General features: G+C 47.9%; 1 long non-coding RNA gene across 1 annotated transcript in view; it reads left to right on the top strand.

Moving 5' to 3' along the window:
• LOC310888700 overlaps positions 1-21980 on the top strand; it is a 220217-nt gene extending 198237 nt beyond the window's left edge. The window contains exon 2 of the long non-coding RNA XR_014576070.1: positions 21579-21980. This is a non-coding gene — a long non-coding RNA (uncharacterized lncRNA). The remainder of the gene's footprint in view (positions 1-21578) is intronic.
• The last annotated feature ends 912 nt before the right edge of the window (positions 21981-22892 follow it).

The following is a 22892-nucleotide window of genomic DNA, read 5'->3' as shown; positions in this document are numbered from 1 at the left end:
CTTCTTAGCGGCAAGGGCACATTGCTGGCTTGTGTTCAACTTGGTGTCCTCCATGACCGTCAGGTCCTTTTCTGCAGAGTTGCTTTCCAGCTGGATAGCCCCTAGCTTGTGAATATGGGGTCATCCTTCCCTAGGTGCAGGATTTTGCACTTCATGTTGAATTTCATGAGGTTCCTGCAAGCCCATTTCTCCAGCCTGTTAAGGTCCCTCTGGATGTCTGCACAGCCCTTTGGTGAGTCAGCCACTCCCCCTGGTTTCATGTTATCTGCGAATTTACTGAGGGTGCACTCTACCCCATTGTCCAGATCCTTAATGAAGATATTGAACAAGACTGGTCCCAGTATTGACCCCTAGAGTATTCTGCTAGTTACTGGCCTCCAACTAGATTTTGCACCACTGACTGCTACCTTCTGGGTCCAGCAATTCAGCCAGTTTTCCATCTACCTCACTGTCTGCTTGTCCAGCTCATACTTGAACAGCTTCTCTATGAGGATCTTATTGGGGACAGTGTCAAAAGCCTTCCTGAAGTCCAGGAAGACAATATCCACTGCTCCCCCTTCATCTATCAGGCTGTTTCATCATAGAAGCTTATCAGGTTGGCCAGGTATGACTTCCCTTTGGTGAACCCATGCTGACTCTGCATGATGATTTTCTTCTCCTTCATGTGCCTGGAAATGGTTCCCAGGATTCACTGTTCTATCACCTTCCCAGGGATCCATCTGAGGCTGACCAGCCTGTAGTTCCCTGGGTCACAGTATCACAGATTTCTAGGTTGGAAGAGACCTCAAGATCATCGAGTCCAACCTCCGACCTAACACTAAGTACTCCACTAAACCATATCCCTAAGCTCTACATCTAAACGTCTTTTAAAGACCTCCAGGGATGGTGACTCCACCACCTCCCTGGGCAGCCCGTTCCAATGCTTAATAACCCTTTCGGTAAAGAAGTACTTCCTAACATCCAACCTAAAACTCCCCTGTCGCAACTTTCGCCCATTCCCCCTCGTCCTGTCACCAGGCACGTAGGAGAACAGACCAACCCCCACCTCTTTACAGCCTCCTTTAAGGTAACTGTAGAGAGCGATAAGGTCGCCCCTGAGCCTCCTCTTCTCCAGGCTGAACAAGCCCAGCTCCCTCAGCCGCTCCTCATAAGACTTGTTCTCCAGACCCCTCACAAGCTTGGTCGCCCTTCTCTGGACTCGCTCGAGCACGTCCATGTCCTTCCTGTAGCGAGGGGCCCAAAACTGAACACAGTACTCGAGGTGCGGCCTCACCAGAGCCGAGTACAGGGGCACAATCACTTCCCTAGACCTGCTGGCCACACTGCTTCTTATGCAGGCCAGGATGCTGTTGGCCTTCTTGGCCACCTGGGCACACTGCTGGCTCATATTCAGCCGACTATCAACCAATACTCCCAGGTCCCTCTCGGCCAGGCAGCTTTCCAGCCACTCATCTCCCAGCCTGTAGCTCTGCTTGGGGTTGTTGCGCCCCAGGTGCAGGACCCGGCACTTGGCCTTGTTGAACTTCATGCAGTTGACCTCAGCCCATCGCTCCAGCCTATCCAGATCCTCCTGCAGAGCCTTCCTTCCCTCGAGCAGATCGACACACGCACTTAGCTTGGTGTCATCTGCAAACTTACTGAGGGTGCACTGGACGCCCTCATCCAGATCATCGATAAAGATATTAAAGAGAACTGGCCCCAGTACCGAGCCCTGGGGGACACCACTAGTGACCGGCCTCCAACCAGATTTGACTCCATTCACCACAACTCTCTGGGCCCGGCTATCCAGCCAGTTTCTAACCCAGCGAAGCGTACGCCAGTCCAAGCCCCGAGCAGCCAGTTTCTTGAGGAGAATGTTGTGGGGAACTGTGTCAAAAGCCTTACTGAGGTCAAGGTAAACCACATCCACAGCCTTTCCCTCATCCACCAAGCGCGTCACTTGGTCATAGAAGGAGATCAGGTTCGTCAAGCAGGACCTGCCTTTCATAAACCCATGCTGACTGGGCCTGATCGCCTGCTTGCCCTGCAAGTGCCGCGTGATGACCCTCAAGATAATCTGCTCCATGAGCTTTCCTGGCACTGAGGTCAAACTGACAGGCCTATAGTTCCCCGGGTCTGCCCTCCGGCCCTTCTTATAGATGGGCGTCACATTGGCTAGCCGCCAGTCAACTGGGACCTCCCCCGATAGCCAGGACTGCCGATAAATGATGGAAAGCGGCTCGGCCAGCTCCTCCGCCAGTTCTTTCAGTACCCTCGGGTGCATCCCATCCGGCCCCATCGACTTGCGCACATCCAAGCTCCGTAGCAGGTCGCCAACCATTTCCTCATGGATAGCGAAGGCCACATCCTGCTCCCCATCCCCTTCCACCAGCTCAAGGCACTGGGTATCCAGAGAACAACCGGTATTGCCGCTAAAGACTGAGGCAAAGGCGGCATTAAGCACCTCAGCCTTTTCCTCATCCTTAGTAACTAGGTTTCCCCTCGCATCCAGTAAAGGATGGAGATTCTCTTTAGTCCTCCGTTTCGCGTTGATATATTTGTAAAAGGATTTTTTGTTGTCTTTAACGGCAGTAGCCAGGTTGAGCTCCAGATGAGCTTTGGCCTTTCTAATTTTCTCCCTGCACAGCCTCGCTACATCCTTGTAGTCCTCCTCAGTGGCCCGCCCTTTTTTCCAAAGATTATAAGCCCTCTTTTTTCTGCTAAGCACAAGCCGCAACTCTCTGTTGAGCCAGGCCGGTCTTCTTCCACGCCGGCTCGTCTTTGGACACGTGGGGACGGACCGCTCCTGTGCCATCACGATTTCCTTCTTGAGGAGCGCCCAGCCTTCCTGGACTCCTCTGCCCTTCAGAACCACCTCCCAAGGGACTCGGCCAACCAGCGTCCTGAGCAGCTCAAAGTCAGCCCTCCGGAAGTCCAATACAGCAGTTTTACTGGTCCCCTTCCTGGCCTCGCCAAGAATAGAGAACTCTACCATTTCGTGGTCACTCTGCCCAAGACAGTTTCCGACCACCACATCTCCCACCAGTCCTTCTCTGTTTGTGAAGAGAAGGTCTAGCGGGGCACCACCCCTGGTAGGTTCGCTGACCAGCTGCGCCAGGAAGCTATCTCCCACGCTCTCCAGAAACCTCCTAGACTGCTTTCTCTGTGCCGTGTTGTGTTTCCAGGATATGTCCGGGAAGTTGAAGTCCCCCATGAGGACAAGCGCCGACGATTTTGCAACTTCTGTCAGTTGCCTATAAAACTCCTCATCCGTCTCCTCATCCTGGTTCGGCGGCCTATAACAGACCCCGACCAGGAAGTTAGCCTTGCCGGCCTTCCCGCGGATCCTAACCCACAGGGATTCAACCTTATCATTCCCAGCCTGGAGTTCCACAACATCAACATCAAAAGATTCTCTAATGTAGAGAGCCACGCCACCACCCCCTCTGTGCTGCCTGTCCCTCCTGAAGAGCCGATAGCCAGGCATTGCAGCACTCCAGTCATGGGAGCAGTCCCACCACGTCTCCGTGATGGCAACCAAGTCGTAGCCTGCCTGCTGCACAATGGCTTCCAGCTCCTCCTGTTTGTTACCCATGCTGCGTGCATTAGTGTAGATGCACTTCAGCTGGGCCATCGCCTTCTTCCCCGGCCTAGCCATTGTTTCCCCCGGCACAGCTCCAACAAGCCTTGTTTGAGCCCCGTCCCCCTTCTTACCTAGTTTAAAGCGCTCTCTATGAGTCCCACCAGCTCCTGGCCTAGGATCCGTTTTCCCCTTGGAGATAGGGACCCGTCTGGGGCCATCAGGCCGGGTGCCGAGTAAAGCTCCCCATGGTGAAAAAACCCAAAATTTCTGTGCTGGCACCAGCCTCTGAGCCACCTATTAACCACATGAGCTTTCCATGTCCTCTCCGTGCCTCTCCCTTCCCCCGTAAGGATGGACAAAAACACCACCTGCACTCCCGCTCCCTCCACCAATCGTCCCAGCCCCCTATAGTCCTGTTTGATAGCCTTGAGGCTTCTCTTTTCAACATCATCGCTGCCAGCATGGACTATCAAAAGCGGGTAATAGTCAGAGGGGCGAACCATGTTTGGAAGCTTCCTGGTAATGTCTCTGACCCTGGCCCCAGGGAGGCAGCAGACTTCCCTACGTGTGGGGTCAGGCCGACAAATAGGGCCCTCCGTTCCCCTGAGGAGGGAGTCGCCCACAACAATCACCCTTCTTTCTTTCTTGGTGGAGGCAGTCCTGAGGCGTGGAGTCAACTTCCTCACTTCAGACATCCTCCTGGGTAGGCTTCCTACCTCATCCTCACCCGCCGGTCCCTCCAGCTCCAGGGCCTCAAACCTATTGTTCAAGGGCACCTGGGAAGGCGGCACCGGAAGGGGAGGGCATCTCCTGCGAGGTCGAGCAGGGACCTGTCTCCATTCCTCCTCAACTCACAGGTCCCCTCCCTCTGCCCGATGGCGACAGGGCAGGGGGTCCACCCCCCTTTGGGGCGTCTCACCCTGGTCCCTCTCCCTCCGGTCCTGCAGGGAGTCGCTCCACCAGTCTATCTCCCGCTCGCACTCCCTGATATCCCTCAGCCTCTGCACCTCCTCCTTGAGCTCCGCCACCATGCGGACCAGGTCGTCCACCTGCTCGCACCTCACGCAAGCAGTCTCTCTGCCTCCCGCCGATGGCAGCAAGAGGCTCAGACACTCCCCGCATCCGGAGACCTGAACTGCCGCATGTTTGGACGGGCAGTCGGTCTGGGTGTGTACTGACTTCCTAGAGAAAGCACCGTGCCTGGTGGAGACCATCGCAGCCCAGCTGACGGGAGAGTGCCGTTGGAGGAGTTGTCCCTATGGGCGGGTGTGAGCGCTCCGCCCTTCCTGCCTGCGCTCACTGCCTCGCTAACTGCCGCGTCACTCCCCCCGTGTCACTCCCTGTTTGCCGGCCCTGGTCGCTTGCGCTCCCTAAGGGCTGCCTTTGAACGGCCGGGGGGAGGAGCTGTCGCTGACGCTGCTGACGCTGCTGGCTCCGCCTACGCCTCGTCAGCCTCCCTCACGAGGGCTGCCGGTGCTGGCGGCTCCCTCACGTAGGCTCGATGCCCGAAAAATAGCCCTGCCTGTCCCGATCCCGCGCTCCGTTGCAGCACGCGTCTGCCCCGGAGCCGGTCGCCTCGGCAAGTGGCTCTGAAATGGCGGTGGTGCCCGATTTAAAAGGCCCGCCGCTGACGCTGTCGCTGACGCTGCTGGCTCCGCCTACGCCTCGTCAGCCTCCCTCACGCGTCTGCCCCGGAGCCGGTCGCCTCGGCAAGTGGCGTGGGTCCTCCTTGCCCTTCTTGAAGATAGTAGTGACATTTGCTTTCCTACAATCTTTGGGCACTTCTTTCAGTCACCATGATCGAGCAAATATTAAAGAGAGTGGCTTGTGACTGCTCAGCAACAACTAAAGCATCGGTGTGTTATCAACATTATTCTCATCCTAAATCCAAAACAACACCATACCAGCTACTAGGAAGAAAATTAACTCTATCTCAGCCAAAACCAGGACAATCTCCATCCCCTTTTCCATACCATATGCATCCAACCTAAACCTCCTCTGGCGCAACTTAAGGCCATTTCCTCTTGTCTTATCACTTGGCGTTTGGGAGAAAAGACTGATTCCCCGACTCGCTATAGCCTCCTTTAATTGACCAATACCCCATGAACCACCACCTGTCGTTTCATACACGAATAGCATTCCCGTAGTCTATGGGCCATGCTTGTGAAATGTCCACTGAACTCTTTTAGTCCATGAGTTAGGTTCCATTTGTTATGGTGGTTGCTAAGGACAGGAGAGGTGATGTGTTGTGTGGAGTTATTGGACTCCAAAGTCAGCTTATGTTTGGGTCACTGCTGCACTTGCACTGCTTCTTGTGAGGCTCATCCTCTGTCACTTTGAGTGGTTCCTGCTAGAGGACTTCCTATAACATGTTACTCAGATCATGGGTTGCAGCGGTTCAAGGGCATATCAATTACAATTTCCACCCCTTGTTCTTTTGGGCCAGGCCACAGCATTTAACATTGCAGTGAACTCCTCCCCTCACTCCTGCTCCAGCCTGGGCTTGTCCTTTGGCCACAGTCCCTGTCTACCTACTGTGTTGTGGACTTATCCACAGCCACAGATGCTTTGAGGTGTACTTTATGTGGTGTGGCATTTTTAATGGACTGCAGTCTCTTCAGAGGTGTACATGTTGTGGCATGGACTTATCTACAGCCACAGTCACTTCAAGGTGTACCTGTTCTGGTGTGGCCTTATCTATTGGCCACAGTCTATTCATACGTCTCTTCAGACACCTGCTGTGTCTTGGTCTCATCCACAGCCACAGATGCTTCTAGGTATTCTAGCATGGCCTTATCCACAGCCACTGCAATGTGTACCTGCTATGGCACGGACTTCTCCATGGCTACAGACACTTTGGGTTGTATGTGCTACCACATGGAATCATCCACAAGTCACAGTCCCTCTGACTTGAGTTCACTCTGGAGTTCCAGTGTTAGGGGATCCTGTTGTTTCCCCTAGCAGAATGGGTCTCCCCAGGCATCCAGAATTCACTCAGTCGACTCTAAGGAAGAACCCTGCTCAAAACCTGGTAGATTTTCTCCACTCAGTTGCTTTCCTGGTGGTCTGTTCAATTGCTGGGTGGGTGGGGGCTTGGGCACTCCTGCTGCAAATGTCCCATATTCCCGTAGTCGTAGCATTTTCTACTTTCTCCCCTGTCCTGGTTTCAGCTAGGATAGAGTTAATTTTTCTGCTAGTAGCTGGTAGGGTGCTGTGTTTTGGATTTAGGATGAGGATAATGCTGATAACACACTGATGTTTTAATTGTTGCAGAGCAGTGCTTACACCAAGCCAAGGACTTTTCAGCTTCTCGCTCTGTCCTGCCAGTGGGCAGGCTGGGGGTGAAGCAGGAGCTGGGAGGGGACAGACCCAGGACAGCTGACCCAAAGTGGCCAAAGGGGTATTCCATACCATCTGACGTCATGCTGAACAGTTAATATGGGAGGCTGGCCGGGATCGGGGGACCGGCTGCTCAGGGACAGGCTGGGCATCGGTCAGCGGGTGGTGAGCAATTGCATTGTGCATCACTTGTTTTGTACACATTATGAGTAGTAGTACTATTATCATTATTATTATTGTTTTCCTTTCTTTTCTGCCCTAATAAACTGTCTCTATCTCAACCCACAGGCTTCATTTTCCTGATTCTCTCCCCCATCCCAGCGAGGGAGGGGGAAGGGTGAGCAAATGGCTGTGTAGTGCTTAGCTGCTGGCTGGGTTAAACCACAACATCCCCTATTATTACTCTCCCTATATCCAGTCTCCCTTCCTTGACCCAATCCAGGGCCTAACTTTCCCCTTCCTTGGACTGCAAATTCCTCGCGAGCACTGCTGCCAATAAATCACTCTCCCGTTCCTTGGTTCTCTTTTGTTCTTTCATCATTTCCATGTTTTGTTTTTCCTCTCGCCTGTTATAACTAAATATCACTATGCTCAAATTCTTCATCAACATTTCCCCTTGCCAGCCCGGCACATGTTTCTTAAAATATTTACAAATGTCTGGGGCAGCCTGATCTACAAAAGCAGTTATGGATAGGGCATCATTAAAATTCTGGGGAGTCATCCCCCCATGTTTGAGCAATGCTTGTTGTAATCACCTCCGGAAATCACTTGGATGTTCATTTATTCTTTATCTGCGCTCTTGTACCTTGGCCCAATTCACCCTTATTTCTCCATGCTCTTGAACGGCCTCAACCACATTTTTCAGAGTTGTTTGACATGCTGCCCCATCCCCCAGATGATTATAGTCCTAATTGTGGTCATTCAGGGGCCAAGGATTCCTATTTTCCTCCTACTTGTTGCTCTAGTTCCACATCTTTAGCCAAAATTTTATCTTTCTCATCAGACTCTAAACAGCACTCTCAAGAGAATTTGTGTCCTGCCAATTTGGATTATAACCAGTGCAAATATTAGAGAATAGCTGGGCACGTCTTTCAGCGTCTTCTCATAATCTAGGTATCTTACTTCCCCAGAGTGCTCAGTCCCCAGGATTCCATGGTCTACTAGCCCATACCTGTATCCCAGGAGGAATCTGTTGCCCTTCTCCCTTGTCCACCTCCCATTGCTGCAGGGTTTGGGATAGCATGGGGTACCATAGGACACATTCCTACTGGCTCTGGGGAGAGAGCCAGTAGGGTGGAGCCATTGAAGGGGTTAAAGCAGATCCTAATCCTACTGTCCTTTCCTCTTTTACCTTATCACTGTGTCTCCAACCTCCCTCTGGGTAGGGTGTTTTCTCACCCAACTCCTCTCATACATACCAGTAGTCCATTCGATAAGGATGTTGATCTTCCAGGTGATACCAAAGGAAGGTTAATTTCTGATGACTGAAGGTCCCATTCGGTGGCCACTGCAGTTGTGAGTCACCATCCCAAGTGTAGAAAGGCCACTCTTCTTTACATAGGGTCATAGCCTGCTTCTTTGATAGTCCAATGGTCCTATCTATTTATTTTTTTCCCCAATTTTCTAACACTTTTGCTAAAGGGGTCCCTTTCTCTAATCCTGGGACATTCCCGATATTTTCTGAGTACCTGAAGCTCTGTTTGCATGGTACCCTGATCAGGTTGTGCAAGTCTCCCTGCAGATCTTGCTTTCTCTCTTTCTTTTCTCTAACCCCTTTGCTAAAGGAACCGCATTTGCCTCACCAGTCACAGAGTCTCACTCACACTACCCGAGACTTTATCTACTAGGACTTTGCAGCCCCTTTGTGGAGGGCAATTCCAGAAAGCCGACAGGTGCCCCGTTTAGACTCCAATATGCACACATGCACACAGACACAGTTCCTTTCACTCTACATTTCTTGCTGCTGCAGCAAGGGAGGGACTTGAAACTACCTTGACATGAGGGGAGACTTGAACCTGCCCTGGTATGAGGTGGGACTCGAACCTGCCCTGGTTTCTGGATATTATCAATCACAGAATCACAGAATGGACAAGGTTGGAAGCTGTGGGAAAGGAATTTGCAGGTGGCTTCGCGCTGTTTCACATGTCCCTGAATTAGAGATAATGAGGAAACAAGTGGTAGAACCAAAAACTTGAGCAAGGTTGAGATAAAGTAAATTGTCTACAGTGTTAAAGATGAGCTTTGGGCACTGGCCAATTGCTGGCTGGCTCGAGGCGTGTCTGAGGGTCTCTAACCAATTGTATGACAGATTCGGGCGCGTGGACAGCACGTGGGGCTACGGGGAAAGTATATGTAGTGGTGAAAAAGGGCAATAAAGGTCTCCTGTTCAAGAGCCATCAGGAGTCTGTGTCTTGCATTCCTTCAAATGATGACCCCGACGTAATAGGAGCAGCGCTGCATGAGTGTCCGAAGGGAACCCAGCTGAACAAGTCAAGCTCACAGCTGGACTGCAGCTTCAACCCCAGGACATCACCTGAAGGACAGGTGAACGGCTGGGCATTAATCATAGGAGCTAGCCTTTCGGCAGAGGAAGAGGCTATAGTGAAACTACTAATGCAGCTCCTAATAGAAAGGGGAGTAAAAAATGATCCGTTTAAGATAAAGCTATTATTGAAATTTTTGCAAAAACAAGGGTTCCCCTCAATGGCTTCCACAGTATTTGATGTAAAAACTTGGGACCAAGCAGGGGAAAAAATATGGGAAGCAGCGTCCAGTGGGGATACTAATGCTGCTGAGGTGATGACTACGTGGAGGCTGGTGACAGAGACTTTAAGATCGTGGCAGGCAGAAAAGGAAGTACAGAATGCCGCTGCCCAGGCAATAACAGCAGCTGAACCGAGATCAGAGCCTGCAAGGTCACCAGAGCACTGCAATTTGATAGACCTGGGGGATGACAAGGAAGAGGGCCGCGGACCGCCGCCGCAGAGCCCCTCCCCGCTGCCGCCGCAGAACCCCTCTCCGCTGACCCCCTCGGCTCCCGCCTTGCCTACCCCCGATAATGCCTCCCTGGGGGCCCGAGCTTTCGACCCGCGGGAACGATGGGAGCTGGTGCGCCGGGAAGCGCTAAAGGACGGGGACCCGGTAGGAATGGCTTTCCCGGTGCAGGTGCGACCCAACGGTCCAAATGAATATAATGCCTTCCAATGGGACCTAATTAAGGAATTAAGAAAGACTGTGATTATGCTAACGCAGGGTCCAGCGCCAACTGCACCCCCGCTGTCACCTCCAGGCACCCACCCGCCCGCCCCGCCGCCGGCTGCTGCGTTTCTCAGGTTTGAGCGCCCGCCCGCACGGACCGGGCGCTGCCATGTTCCGCCTGCTGCTGCGCCCGGGCCCACTGCCCCGCGGGCCCCCGCTCGCCGCCGCACGCCGCCGCCGCCGCTGCCTCCCCCGCCGACCGCCCCGGGTCGGCACCCCCTCAGCCCGCCGGCCCCTCTGCTGGCGCTGCGAGCCGCCGGCAGCTCGGCCAAGGATGTGGGTGGATCCCCTGAAAAGGCAGCCACAGATCTCAGCAGTGAACGCAAACTCAATAAATCCCAGCAGCTGAAAAAAGTTTTCAAAGAATATGGTGCTGTAGGGGTTTCATTCTACGCTGGAATTTCATTAGTATCTCTAGGAATCTTCTACCTGGCTGTATCAAGTGGTGTGGATATGACTGCAGTTCTCTTCAAACTTGATTTCCGTGAATCATCGCTGCAATCTAAAAGGGCTGCTGGTACAGGCACATTTCTGTTGGCATATGCTATTCACAAATTGTTTGCTCCAATACGAATAATTTGTGTGCCAGTGATACGGATGGCAATGTTTAACAACAGGAAAACATTGCATTGTTCCTTATCCAGCTAAATTAGACGGCTAAGTACCTAAACATGCATCCTCACAAACCACCATGTCCCCTGCTCACCACCTTTGGGTTTTTCCAACTAAAACAAGAGTTGCTGTTGTAACATCACAATTTGCGTGAATAACAATCTGTGTGGCTCAAAAGATTACACTGTTTCTCTCTCTTGGGATAGAATATTTGCATTGTGCCAAATGCTAGTAGATATTGTAAGAAATGGTCCAGCAATTCGTGCCACTAAGGGGTTTTGAAGGGTTAACATTGAGGCCTGGGTTTAGGCGAGAAGAGAACAAAGGGATTTCTTCGGAGAAAAACTGCTGACTTCGCACGAATGTGCAGTAACTTCTGACAGCCGGCCAAGAGACCACTAGATAAGGAGGAAGAATATGAGCCTCCCTGTCCGAGCGGCCCCCGAGAAACTAACAGAGACTGATAAGCAGGCGCACCTGGGAGGACTTCGGATTCGGGAAACCAATTATAATAACCCTGCCTCTTCTAGAAGTAGTAATGAATATGTATTAGCCTAGGAGCATAAAAACCAGCCGCCTTACGTAACAGGTGTGCGTCCTGGTGGAGCAGAGACTCCCGGCGCACCCAGCGCTGTTTGCTTGCCTCTATTCGTTTAATAAATTGTAAACTCTGATTGTAATCCTATTTGGGACTCAGTCATTTATAACAATATTTTCATATATTTTCTATGCTCTGTCATACCTTAATATATGCAGATTTCCAGACTTATGTCCTCTTGTGTTAGAGATAAAAACCATACATGATGGAGAAATTACATTGTAAATGTGTCTTAGGCTGTTAAATATTTGTTGTTCAGATTTTTTTTAAATGTATGTATTTAAGTAAATTTGTTAGCATATTTTTGAAAATTTCTGTTCATAAATGTTTTGAAGTAATTGTTTAAGGGAAAGTATCTGTGCTGTACTCTCAATAAAAATGTGTTAAATAAAAAAAGGGAAAAAAAAGAAAGAAAAAAAGAAAAAAGAAGGAAAAAAAAGAAAAAAGGGAATAAAAAGAAAAACCTAGTACCTTTGAATATTGTATTGCACTCGCAATACGCTGTAAGTGTCGCTCAGTGCATTGAGAGGGCACTTTTGAGACATATCCCAAAGGAAAACTTGTTTCTAAAATTTAAAGAGCTGTTATTTTTGGTAGAGCAGCGAGTGCACCCATATTGTATTATTCATATGCAGAGCCACGCCATGTTACCCGGTATTTTTGCAGAGGGTAACACACACGCTGACCAGCTAACTAATATGACCCTGACTGCCCTGGTGCCTAAGGTGCTGGAGCAAGCACAGTTATCCCATGCCTTTTTCCATCAATCCGCCAAAGTCTTGGCGAAACAATTTGCTATATCGATCACTGATGCCAAATTGATTATCCAAATGTGTCTTGACTGTCAACAACATTTCGACCCCGTCTTTAATGGTAAACCATAGAGGTCTACGGTCCCTACAGTTATGGCAGACCGACGTAACGCATATTCCAGAATTTGGTCGCTTGAAAAATGTTCACTTATCGGTAGATACTTTCTCTCATGCTATTTGGGTGACAGCTGCGGTGGGTGAAACTAGCCGCCACGTCCAGGCTCACTTCCGTGTCGCTTTCGCAGCGCTAGGCATCCCAAAGGAAATAAAAACCGACAGTGGCCCCGCCTATACTAGTCACTCCCTTCAAACCTTTTTTCAAACTTGGGATATCCGACACATCACAGGCATTCCTCATTCCCCCATGGGCCAAGCCATTGTTGAGCGCACACATCGCACCTTGAAAACACTGCCAAATAAACAAAAAGGGGGAGACACCCAGGAAACACCACAGAACAGGTTGGGAAAGGCACTTCACGTAATGAATCACCTATCATTACCCTTTCCACACGAAGAGGTACCGCCCATAGTAAAACATTACAAAAGTATGAATTCCGCGCTGTCACAGGTGCCACAATCAGAGCAGGCCTTAGTAATGGCAAAAAAAAAATAAATACAGGTCTTTGGGAGGGACCCCAGCCTCTAATAACTTGGGGTCGAGGGTATGCTTGTGTCTCCAGAGGTCACGGACCAAGATGGGTACCAGCAAGGGGGGTAAGGCCATGGTTGGCCTCCTCCTCACAATCGCCACTGTCATTGGTTATTGCCAGCCCTGGGTCTCCATCCAACCACGCCGCAACATCTGGGTCACCCTCGCCAACATGACAGGACAAGAAGCACTGTGCCTGTCCCTGGCTAGTGCTAATGACCCGTTTACGACATGTCTGGTGGGGATCCCGGCAGATAACAAAGACTGGACTGTCTACTCGCTGCAAGCACCCCTAGAGCCACAGGAATTAGATTGTAACAGCAACAGCATGTGTAAGGTTCAATGCTCGGGCAAAAAATCCAATCATGAAACAAATCGTCAACACCACTCTTGCTCTTTATTGCAATGCATCTCTTTGGTGTAGTTATACAAAACTATAATAGCATCCTTCCTTGCGCCAGGAGCCACTCTGCTCGGCTGCAGGATCGACTGTGGAGCAGACGCCCCTAGGTGCACCCCGAGCATTTTCCTCGGAGGGGTCTCCACTCTCAGCCGCTCACCGCGGGAGTAGACAAGGACCTCCTGAAGCCGCGGACAAATTATTTTAAGTGATATTTTCTTGTGGTATGAATGAGAAGTGCAAGAGGCCTCTTTGCATGATTGTGTGATTGTGCTGTGCGAGTGAGAAGCAGCATCGCTGCGAAGCAACATCCCTAGCGCTTAGTGGCTTGTTGACTGATGTAGATTCTAGTAGGCATGCTACTTTACAATCGTAATTCTGCTTGTGATTTTCTCCCTGTTGCTTATTGTACCTTGCTTATTGCAATGTCTGCGGTGATTGATAGAAAAATCTATAGAAAGCGTTTGGTTGGTTGAAAATAAAAAAGGGGGAATTGTGGGAAAGGAATTTGCAGGTGGCTTCGCGCTGTTTCACACATCCCTGAATTAAAGATAATGAGGAAACAAGTGGTAGAACCAAAAACTTGAGCAAGGTCGAGATAAAGTAAATTGGCTACAGTGTTAAAGATGAGCTTTGGGTAGTGGCCAATTGCTGGCTGGCTTGAGGCGCATGTCTGAGGGTCTCTAACCAGTTGTATGACAGATTCGGGTGCATGGACAGTGTGTGGGGCTACAGGGAAAGTATATGTAGTAGTGAAAAATTTCAATAAAGGTCTCCTGTTCAAGAGCCATCAGGAGTCCGTGTCTTGCATCCCTTCAGGAAGGGACCTCTGAAGATCATCTAGTCCAACTCCCTTGCCGAGCAGGATCACCTAGAGCACATTGTGCAGGATGGCATCCAGGTGGGTTTTGAATATCTCCAGAGAAGGAGATTCCACAACCTCTCTGGGCAACCTGTTCCAGTGCTCTGTTACTCGCACAGTAAAGAAGTGCCCTCTCATATTCAGCCAGAACTCACTGTGCTTCAGTTTGTGCCTGTTGCCTCTTGTCCTGTTGCCAAAAGAGTCTCGCCCCATCCTCTTGACACACCCTCCCTTCAGATATTTGTATATGTTGATAAGATCCCCTCTCAGTCTTCTCTTCTCTAAGCTAAACAGGCCCAGCTCTCTCAGCCTCTTCTCGTATGAGAGATGCTCCACTCCCCTTATCATTTTCGTAGCCCTCCGCTGCACTCACTCCAAGAGCTCCATGCCCCTCTTGTACTGGGGAACCCAGAACTGGACATAGTACTCCAGGTGAGGCCTCACCAGGGCTGAGTAGAGGGGAAGGATCACCTCCCTCAACCTGCTGGCAACACTCTTCCGAATGCACCCAGGATACCATTGGCATTCTTAGACACAAGGGCACATTGTTGGCTCATGGTTAACCTGCTGTCCACCAAGACTCCCAGGTCCTTCTCTGCAGAGCTGCTTTCCAGCAGATGAGCCCCCAGCCTGTACTGGTACATGGGGTTATTCCTCCCCAGGTGCAGGACCCTGCACTTGCCTTTGTTGAACTTCATGAGGTTCCTCACCACCCAGTGCTCCAGCACATCCAGGTGTCTCTGAATGGCAGCACAGCCCTCTGGTGTACATCCACCAATCAGTTCCTCTGTGTTTTGTTAACAGCACCAGGTATGGTCTTTTCCACTTTTCAGCTAGGGGTCTTCCTTCCAGGTTTGCCAGTAAACTTGATCTCCAGGAGGAATCACCCTTAATAGTACATATCTGTGGATAAGACTCAAAGTTTTTGCTAAAGAGAAAAAATAACATGTAAGGGCTTGATTCCCAGTTACATTCGTCTGACTGGATTTTCCAGTTAAATTTACTGCATATGATTTTCCATATAGTATTTCAAACGGGCTTACTTTTTCCCAAGCCCTTGGAGTTATCCAAATTCTTAGCAATGCTATTGGAAATACCTTGGTCCATATTAACTGCGTTTCTTGGCACAATTTTCTTGTAGTCCCAAAGCTGGGAAAAAACAAGAAAACCTTGAAGAAAATAGGGAGGCCTGTAGCTTGTGTAGTCTTTCTATAGCTCGTGTAGCCTTTTAGCTGAGAAAATAAGGGAAGAAAGAGACAGGTAGCCTTGAGCTAGCAGAAGCAAGGAAGATAAGGGATAAAAGGTAAAAAACAAGAAGGAGAAAAACAGCTCCAGGCTGACCTGTAGTAACCTTTTGCTCATTAATGGCCATTAACATATTAAAAATCACACCTATCAAAACGCTAATGTATGCAAATGTGGGATTTGGTCATGTGTCATCCATCCCCCCCGCACACACACTGTTCCTCTGTAATGCGCAAACTCGGTAGAGATAAGTTAGGTGAGTTGTAATAGCCAATCAAAAGTAGCCAAAGAGATAGTTTTCACAAGTTTGCTGTGTATAAGTTATGGTGATTCAAGTCAGAGGTGTGCTTGCTTTGCGAAAGATCGCCAAGCACCTGACTCTGCAGAGTTATATAACTAATTATTTAATTAAAAGACCTTCGTGTGGATTCCAACTCTGTGCGCTTATTGGCGCGGCGCACCGGGCACAAACCTACAGACAACATCCTTATTTGTCCCTTCAGCATTTGGTTCATTCTATCTACGTGGCCACTAGATTGTGGCCTCCATGGGGTGGTATTTAAGTGCCATTTTGTATTCAATATTCTAGCCATTTCTTTAATAACCATTGTCACAAAATGTGGTCCCCTATCAGAAGACATTCCCTCCGGCACTCCAAATCTCTGTGTTGTGGTTTAACCTGGCCGGCAGCCAAACACCACACAGCCGTTCGCTTACCCTCCCCCCTCCCTCTCTGGGATGGGGAAGAGAATCAAGAAAATGAAGCCTGTGGGTTGAGATAAAGACAGTTTATTAGGGCAGAAAAGAAAGGAAAACAATAATAATAATGATAATAGTACTACTAATAGTAATGTGTACAAAACAAGTGATGCACAATGCAATTGCTCACCACCCGCTGACCGATGCCCAGCCTATTCCCGAGCAGCCGGCCCCCCCACCCCGGCTAGCCCCCCCATATTAATTGTTCAGCATGACGTCAGATGGTATGGAATACCCCTTTGGCCACTTTGGGTCAGCTGTCCTGGGTCTGTCCCCTCCCAGCTCCTGCTGCACCCCTAGCCTGCCCGCTGGCAGGACAGAGCGAGAAGCTGAAAAGTCCTTGTCTTGGTGTAAGCACTGCTCTGCAACAATTAAAACATCAGTGTGTCATCAACATTATTCTCATCCTAAATCCCAAACACAGCACCCTACCAGCTACTAGCAGAAAAATTAACTCTATTCTAGCTGAAACTAGGATGCGACACTTGGGATTATTTCTTTCAACAGACATTTCTCTACTTCCCTAGCCTGATTGCTTCAACACAGGGAACCTTCTGACCAACCAGAAAAGGGATCCACAAACACAAGTAAATACTTATATTGATTACACCTAGGTAATTCAGAAAAATTGACTTGCCAGCACTTACGTGGATTGATTCCATTTTTTTACCTCTCCAGGAGGAGGTTTTACCTTTATTTTAGGATTGTTTTTAAGGCACAGCTCACACTTTTGAGTTATACTTTTTACAGTCAATACCATCTTAGCTCCAATAGAATATCTTTTGACACTCTTTACCAGAGCCTCAGCTCCCATATGGGTTTCTCGATGGACCTGGGTCATCAGTTGTCTTATCATTAATGGTGTAACAATGCATTGTCCATGGGCAGTTATCCACCATCCATTTGAGTCTTTCACACATTTTAATAGCTCAGCCAGCTTTACTTCTTTTCTCTATAGTCAGGAATTGTTATCAATATTTCTCTAGTTGGTAATAGGAGATTTATAGTTCGCCTGATGTCTGCTTGTTTGGCAACTTCATCTGCCTTTTGGTTTCCCTTAATAATAGCGGAGTTGCCACTTTGATAAGCTTTGTAGTGTATTACCGCCACCTCTTTAGTTTTCTGAACTGTCTCGAGTAGTTTCAGGATTTCACTTCCATGTTTAATTGGAGTACCTTTTGATGGCAGTAGTCCCCTTTCCTTCCATATAGCGCCATGAGCATGTATGTACATCCAAATGCATATTTTGAATGTGTATTCAAACATTATAAACATGTATACATATTAACTCACTTTCCTTCAGCTAGCTCCAGGGCTCTTGTTAGTGCTATTAATTCCGCTTTCTGTGCTGAGGCGTTAGATGGTAATACTCCTACCTGCTTTTCTTTGTTTAATGTCATCTGGGTTTTCAGGAAGCATGTCCTTTAGATCTGGTCGGCTGGCATACACTTGCTCAATAGCCTGTGTGCAGTTATGGTTAATTTCTTCTCCTTGATCAAGGCACTACTCATTTTTAACTGAACATCATCTTGTTCCATTAGCAAGGCATGGTATTGTACCAGGCGGCAGGGTGATAACCAGTGGTGTTCTTTTTGTTCTAATACTGCCGCTGCCACATGCGGTATATATACTGTTATTTTTGTCTCATTGTCAACTTCCAAGATTCCTGTATCAACAAAACCGTTGCAGCTACTGCTCTTAAACATCCAGGCCACCCCGAGCTCACTTTATCCAGCTGTTTTGAGAAATAAGCTACAAGTCTTCTCCAGTCTCCTAAATATTGTGTTAGTACTCCCAATGCTACATGCGCCTTTTCAAGGATAAACAGTTCAAATGGTTTGGTTAGGTTAGGAATTCCCAAGGCAGGGGCTTCCATTAAAGCTCTTTTGATGATATCAAATCCTTGTCTGCATTCCGAGGTCCATTCTAACAGTTCCTCTAGAGCTTTAACAGCTTCATATAGGGGTCTAGCCATCAACCCATAATTCGGAATCCACAACCCAGAATTCCCCCAAACCCCCTTAGTGTCTTGAAAATTGGGATATTATATTCAGACTGGCATTCTTTTAATAATCCATATTGTAAGAAGTTATCGATCACTGGCTCCAATCTTTTTTCCTTCTTACGGGTCTTGTTCCCATTTGGAGTTGTACCTTCACCGGTTCTGCTGATCTCACTTGCCCAGGTTTCTCCGTTGCCCACACAAACAGCACTACCACATACTTGATTTCAGATGGTACTTGACTCAATCCTTCTCCCGGAGCATGTTCGAAATTCCCCTATAACAAATATACTTGTGCCTGACAGGCATTATTTTCAGGAATATGTACTTGGATTTTTCCTTTATGAAGGTTATCTGAGCACAGTTTATTTAATAGGTCTCATTCTAACGGAGGCAAAGGACATTCCGGCAAGTATAAAAATTCATGAGTCGATACTCATTTCCCAATTTCACATTTAATTAGTTGCAAAAAGGGTTCAGTCTCTTGCTTTCCTGTGGCCCCAATCAATGGATAATACATAATGCTAATTCTACATTCTTACAATCCAGATTATGGAACAGTGACTAGACCTAATGATAGTTGCCCTAGTCCCATTTGTGGATTTGTTAGTGCAGCCGCTAGCATCTTAAACTTCTGAGATTACACGGGATGAAGGGCCCTAAAGAAATTTGAATTAAACAAAAAAAGTTAGGATTAAAAAAAAATGCTTTAGAATTTTAAATGTTTCACATAATTTGTTGTAAGATAATGCTGTTTTCATGACTGGTGTTTCCCTTTATTGCAGTAAAGCAAGGGGGGGAGACAGCATGTGGGGAGAAGGGACATCTATATTAACTGCCCATTTTGGGAAAGCGTAAAATAATCTAGTAGGTGTGATTAAGAAGAAAATATATTTAAAATCTCCAAGTTAACTTCATAGATCTCAGTGAAAAGTGGGACCTGCTTGCTGAAATTTGCTGCACAACTTCCATCTCTTTATTGGCTTGAAGGTCACACTCAAAGAGTGGTGGTCAATGGCTCTATGTCCAGGTGGAGGCTAGTGATGAGTGGTGACCCTCAAGGGTCTGTCCTGGGACTGGTACTGTTTAATATCTTTATCAGCGATATAGACAGTGGGATCAACTGTACCCTCAGCATGTTGGCAGATGACACCAAGCTGAGTGGTTCAGTTAATAGAACAGAAGGATGGGATGCCATCCAAAAGGACCTGGACAAGCTTGAGAAGTGGGCCCACATGAACCTAATGAGGTTCAACAAGTCCAAGTGCAAGGTGCTGCACCTGGGCCGGGGCAACTCCGGACAAGAGTACAGACATGGAGAAGAACTCATTGAGAGCAGCCCTGCAGAGAAGGACTTGGGGGTTCTGGTGGACGAAAAGCTTGACATGAGCCAGCAGTGCATGCTTGCAGCCCAGAAGGCCAACTGCATCTTGGGCTGCATTAAAAGAGGAATGGCCAGCAGGTCGAGGGAGGTGATTGTCCCCCCTCTACTCTGCCCTCGTGAGGCCCCACTTGGGAGTACTGCATCCAGGTCTGGGGCCCCCAGTACAAGAAGGCTGTTGATCTGTTAGAGCGGGTCCAGAGGAGGGCCACAAAGTTGATCAGAGGGCTGGAGCACCTCTCCTATGAAGAAAGGCCGAGAGAGAGGGGGATGTTCAGCCTGAAGAAGGGAAGGCTCTGGGGTGACCTTACTGCAGCCTTTCAAAACTTAAAGGGGTCTTATAAAAAGGATGGAGAAGGACTCTTTACTCAGGTAGAAAATGATAGGATAGGAGCGAATGGTTTTAAACTAAAAGAGGGGAGTTTTAGACTAGAGGTTAGGAGGAAATTCTTCACTCAGAGGGTGGTGAGGAACTGCAACAGGTTGCCCAGAGAAACTGGGGATGCCCCATCCCTGGAGGTGTTCAAGACCAGGTTGGACGAAGCCTTGGCCAACCTGGTATAGTGGGTGGCATCTCTGCCCATGGCAGGGGAGTTGGAACTGGATGATCTTTAAGGTCCCTTCCAACCCAAACTGTTCTATGATGATGATTCTCTCTGGCAATTCTTAAGTAACCTAGAGTTTATCAGACTGTGTTTTACAGTCTTCCCTATCAGAGAAGAACACATTGTTGAAACAGTGAGGTGAATTTTGGGGGCGGGGGGGTAGCTGGCCTCTGTTAAAATGAAAATGTTAATCTGATCTTCATATCGGTGTGCGTTTTGGTACTAAGCATGAGTGTCTCTTGAAATAAATTTCTTTTCCAAAAAAAAACCAAAAAAAAACTTCAAAGACAAATGTTAGGCAAGAGTAATGGACAAAATATAAATACTTTGATGTGTTGTTAAAGAAAAATCTTTGCTTTCTGCTTGTGTTAGAAGTGAAAGTTAAAGATATTGACCTGAAGTAAGTATGAGTTTTACCTGATCCTTGAATATTTATATATTTTAATCATTAATGTAAGTCTTAAAAATCTTTGGATCACTCTTAGTAGCTGGGAAGGATAAAGAAAAAAGATGGAATTCTGAAAAAGCTTTAGTATTGTTTTTCTCTAAAACTACGTTTGTCTGTTTTTTAAAAGTTTTCTTTCCTCTGTTTTTCTTTTGGCGATGAGTGTTTGTGGTTGGTTTGGCTTGTATTTTTTTCCTGGCCAAATGGCAATATGTATAGAAGGAAGAAACAGAAGTAGTTGCTTGAAACCTTAGCAAACTCATGAAAAATGTATTGTCATAAGTGTAGTGTTGAATAAGTAATAGATTTATTCTTCAGCTTCTATGTTTTATGGTATTTTTCTGAATTTCTTGCTCAATATATTTCAACAGTAGCATTTAAATACCTAAAATAAAATGTTAATGAAATCACTGTAGGGATGTGGACATTCTCTGACTCAGTTTTTCTGGGTTTTGGTGGTGGTGTTTTTTGTTCTGTGAGTGTGGTGGTTTAACAACTGATGGGTAGCTAAGCGCCACCATGCCACTCTCTCACTCCTCCCCCTCAGAAGGACGGGGGAGAAAATATGATTAAAAGAAGGAAAAGCTTGTGGGTTGAGATAAGGAGCAGTTTAATGAAAACAAACAAACAAAAAACGCAAAGGCCATGTAGAAGCAAAAGGAGGAAAATTATTCTCTATTTCCTATTAGCAAGTGGTGTTCATCCACTTCTTGCGAAACAGGACCTCAATATGCATAGCTGTTGCTTGGGAAGACAAACACTTTCATAGTGAGAGTCCCCCCCCCATTCTTCTATTGTTGAGCATGACGTCATATGGTATGGAATATCCCTTTGGTCAGTTTATGTCAGCTGATTTGTCCCCTCCCCACCTCTTGCCCACCCCCAACCTACTGGCCTTTGTGGGATGGGCAGGGGAGTTGGAGAGACAGCCTTGATGCTGTGCCAGCACTGCTCTGCAATACCCAAAACATCAGTGCCATATCAACTAGCTACAAGTGCAAAGCACAGCACTATATGGGCTGCTGTGGGGAAAGTTAACTCTATCCTAGTGTGGGAATAGAAATGTTGTTTTTGCAGTGTTACATTGTATAGAAGGAAGGAATGTGGTATTGAGATATGCTTACGGTGATAAGAAAGCTCAGCAGGTGACCTCCTAAAATGCAGACAACCAGACTCCTTAGAGCAATCAGGTGAAAATCACTATGTTAAGTCAAGCCAGATAAGGGGAGAAAACATTACCATCTCAAAAACAGGCCGGCAACTGAAGGCCAGGCATTGTCTGTGAAGCATCAGATAGATTGTGAACCTGGATTACCCACTCCAGTGGGGAAACAGGGGAGGGTCCTGTCATCAAAAAGTATATAAACTGTGTTTTGGAACTAGTAGGTGCGCTCTCCTGCTTGTGGGGCGCCCGCCATTGCAATCGCGAATAAATTACTACTTCACTGAGATCCTCGCCTGAGCCTAAGTTATTGGCTACGGAGTGTTTCTCACACTAGCCAGATCCAGTACAGTGAGATACCTGTATTTTCTGATTTGTGGAGCACACTGAAACAAAACCTGAAGCGCATTCAGGAGACATAACAACAAGAGCAGGCTGGTCTGAGTATCCCAAGGATATTCAACATCTCGGAGAACCACCGTAACTAGCTCGGGGGATAAGAGGGCGGTGAAGGAGAAAGGGAGAGTGAACAGGTAGGGAAACATGTCTTCCCCTGTCCCCTTCACAGATTGGCTCCCTAAAGAAAACAGGCAATAGGTGTAATTGCTAATAGTTTCCGAGATATGGTTTCCAAAGTACAGAGTCGACGTCAGTGCTGAGTACAAATACCAGGTTAGAGTCGTGACCAGATATTTCATCATTTCATAAGCCACTGTTACACCGCACAGTACCATAACAATCTTATACCAGGGCCCGGAAAGGATAAACAGTGCAACAGGGAGCACATACAGAAGGTAACGTGCTATAAAACTCGATTTGGAAAACAGGCACAGCAGACTGGAGATTAAGGCAATCAACATCGTGACTAGCAACTATTAAGCAGGTCCAATACTTATACCAATTTTAGTTTAACACACTCTGGTCAGATTTGTCGATATCTCAACCCTTCGAGCCCCACGTTGGGCGCCAAAAGGACCGTTGTGGTTTAACCCGGCTGGCAGCTAAACACCACACAGCCGTTCGCTCACCCTCCCCCCTCCCTCTCTGGGATGGGGGAGAGAAACGGGAAAGTGAAGCCGGTGAGTTGAGATAAAGACAGTTTATTAAGACAGGAATATAATAATAACAATAATAATAATAATAGTGATAATGATAATAGTATTAATAATAATAATGTGTAAGAAAACAAGTGATGCACAAT

This window comes from Anser anser (assembly GCF_964211835.1).
Source record: "Anser anser genome assembly, chromosome: W".
Lineage (NCBI taxonomy): Eukaryota > Metazoa > Chordata > Aves > Anseriformes > Anatidae > Anser > Anser anser.
The sequence above is the reverse complement of the archived record's forward strand: the minus strand, read 5'-3'. Positions and strand labels throughout refer to the sequence as shown.